The following is a 3,570-nucleotide window of genomic DNA, read 5'->3' as shown; positions in this document are numbered from 1 at the left end:
AGGACAGGGTACTCCTCTTTTCTCCTTGTTTTTTAGCTCTGTCCATAACATTATCGTTATATTCAAGACGAATCTGTGAGCTATGATAAGTCAGGTTTATACACCCGAACCTCGCTACCGAATACTTGTATTCTTACATTATATATATATAGAGTAAATGCACAAGATAAACATAATTTATTGTGGAAAGTTTGAGGTAATTTCTTGAAGTTAATATATTATATGCTCATTTGACTCTATTTTTCATTCTTAATATTGTAGTGAAGAATTTGGAATCAGCAAATACAATGTTTTCCTTTGTGTGGTGGATCTTTGGGTTTTATTGGTCTCCCTTGATGGGCAAGCTTTAGTTGAGCAATCCCCTCAGCTCTATTGGTTCTATTGGTTCATTTTGATACTATTTCCTTAAATTTGAATTATCATAATGAAATCTAAATAAATGATTATATCTGAACTTAACGCAGGCTTTGTATAATATATTTGGCTTTTAATGTATTCTTTATTATGTTTTGCGTGACACTGGCATGCGTCATTGGCATTACGGTTTGTGCTGCCTTCCCTGTATCATCGTTGTCTTGTATGCTTTAGTGGATCAGGTGAGGTGCTTTTATGCTTAATTGCTTATTCATTTTGTCCATTTTTTTGATATCTTACTTGAAACCTGAAACACAACTTATATTGTAGGTGGAACCTGAAACAGCTTCCTTGGCCTTGCGGTATGCATCAGATTTGGCAGTATCAATAGAGTCCATGCTATCAACTTATTCACTTGAGGTATCTTGATGTTTCAGTTAGCATTGTGTGGCCTGAGTGGTTGATTAAGTTCTACTACGAGATGCTGAATTTCCAGTGAGTTTGAGGCCTGGGGCACCTCCTTTTCCGGTTAATACTGAAGATGTTGTTCCATATGATATCAAATTAGTTTGGTGACTGCTTGTCATATTTAACTATTTGAAACTTACTACTTTGTTGTAAATTTAATAAGTCATAATAAGGAGATGTTTATATAACTTTTCATTTCTTTTTATATGTAGCCATAACATTAACTGGTTTGCATTTCCTTACGATAACCTTGATGATGGGAGTTCTTAAATGGTTGGGATACATCCAGCCTTCTCATTTACCCGTTTCAGAGCTTCTCAAATTTGTCCTATTTGTAAATTTTTCCATTGTAGGGATGAATGTTAGCTTGATGTTAAACTCAGTAGGATTTTACCAGGTACCTGGATGTTTCCATCTTACTAACTATTTCTAAATATTTATGTATATATTATATAAGTCTTTGACATGCCAAATCTGGACTAATTGTTATCTAAATTAATTTTTAGATCGTGAAGCTGAGTATGATCCCTGTATCCTACTTATTGGAAGTTGTTTTAGACAAAGTACGATATTCAAGAGATATAAAACTGAGTATCTTAGTCGTTCTGATGGGTGTTGCTGTCTGTACTGTTACTGATGTGAGTGTTAATAGTAGAGGTTTCATTACTGCTTTTGTTGCAGTTTGGAGTACAACTATGCAGCAGTATGTAAGTGTCTCAAATCATTTGGATCATACTTACTAAAGTATTAGATATGATAATATTTTTCTTTAGAACTCAGGAATTGATATTTATGAGGGCAAGTAGTCCAACTTAAAAAAGAATGCAGTGAAAACTCAGAAAAGAGTGTTCTTAATATAAACTACCTGCTATTTCTTATAATATGAAAGTAACATTTGTAGTACAGCCTTCATCACCATCATCTAAAGGGAACCGAGTACACACCATATTGCAATGCAAAAGGATGTTCCCCAAAATATTATGTAGTTCAAACAAGATTCTCTTTCTTACTTACTATAGTTGGTCAAACTAGTTTTAATATTGTGATGAAAACATAAACCCTCTGTATTCTCAGTTCATATGTAGTGACATTTACTTTAGCATGATAAGGATTTATGTTCTTAAAACACTCTTATTACGATGACAACTTTAGACTGTTTAAGCTGAGAATGACATGGTTGTCCTATGTTGTAAGCACTTCTAAGATATTGAAAAGTCCTATAATATTTTGAGTTGCCTGCAGTTTCCTAGCATGAACAGTAAGTGTCATTAATTAATGTGCATCTTTGTTTGTGCAGTATGTTCATTACCTTCAGCGAAAATAATCACTCAGTTCTTTTAATTTGTTGGGGCACACCGCACCAGTCCAAGCTGCCACTCTTTTGTTAATAGGCCCCTTTCTGGATTATTTATTGACCAACAAAAAAGTGTATGAATTTGACTTCAACATAGCATCTGCGGTAAGTAATTTATAACCAGTGTTTATCATATTCATTTTACTTGTGTTCTTGATCTTTTCTGCACTATGGTAGTTATTGTACAGTTTTTGGTTTCTTTGTAAAGTGGTTGTATAGATTCCATCTTTGGAACTGTTTATGTCTGCCAGTTTATGTCATAATTAATCAGCATCACCTAGCTAATGTAATGCCACTTGATTTTACCAGTCTTTATCATCTTCGAAGGAAGATTTAGGAAAATATGGCCATAAAATATGAAACCAAACATCTAGAATTTGATACATGTCAAAGCGTCTGTGTATCATGCAAACTCTGCATATGATCAAACTTTAATGATTTTTTGATGATGAATATTTGTGGACATCTGCAGGACTATGCTGAGGTTGTCGGAGATTAGTAACACCAAAGCTTGCTAGTTTGACAATAGAAATGCGATTTAGGTTCTAAAATGGAAGGAAACAAATTTGTTGGAAGGACGGGATGTTCACATTCATTTTCCTGCTGGTGCGATACCTAAAGATGGTCCCTCTGTAAGTCTGACCCTTTTAACAACCCTGGTGTTACTGTTTAGTCAGATAAAAGTAAGATCAGATACAACAATGACAAGGGAAATGACACTACGAGGTCTAGTTTTACATGTTGGTGGTGTTAAGGATAAGGTGCATATTCTTCCTGTTTCCGTCTACTTATTAACCTTTTGTGATTGCCCATAATAGATGCTCATCTTAGAGAATAGATTTAAAATTTCTAAATGCCTAAACTGATTTCTTTTTATCGCATTTTTACAATGCCTTCATTATGGAATTGGGCAAGTTTGATATAATTTAATATTGCAGTCTATCCGACCAGTTCAATTATTCTTTATCTATTATTGTTTCTTTCGTTTAATACCAGGTTTTTTGCTTGATTATAGATTGTTGAATCCCAAGATTGGCCCGAGATTACGAAGTATGCTGTATTGGTTTATGCCCAAGCCTATGATAGGAGGAGCTCATCCAGGATTTGTATAAGAGCTGGAAGAATCTAAACATGGGAGGGACTGAAGTACACGGTGGCACGATAAGGCACGCACACATCAATACATCTGATAGAAAAAAGAGTTTTGTTATTCTTTCTTCAGAATAGTAAAGATATAAATTACTTTGGTTGTTATTTTTTAAAATAGATGTCGGATTGTTATTATTGTATCTTTGAAAATTATATGTTTCTGGTTTTTCGTCATTGTAAGACTTTATCATCTTGATTTGGTAATGTTAACTGAAGTTTTGCAACTAAAAAATATATTAATTTTA

At 33.8% G+C, this 3,570-nt stretch overlaps 1 pseudogene; it reads left to right on the top strand.

Annotated features, from left to right (window-relative positions):
* The first annotated feature begins 1,075 nt into the window (after positions 1-1,075).
* Positions 1,076-3,305, top strand: LOC141660260 (UDP-rhamnose/UDP-galactose transporter 5-like; annotated as a pseudogene).
* The last annotated feature ends 265 nt before the right edge of the window (positions 3,306-3,570 follow it).

This window comes from Apium graveolens, chromosome 5 (assembly GCF_009905375.1).
Source record: "Apium graveolens cultivar Ventura chromosome 5, ASM990537v1, whole genome shotgun sequence".
Lineage (NCBI taxonomy): Eukaryota > Viridiplantae > Streptophyta > Magnoliopsida > Apiales > Apiaceae > Apium > Apium graveolens.
This window is presented reverse-complemented; position numbering and strand designations above follow the sequence as displayed.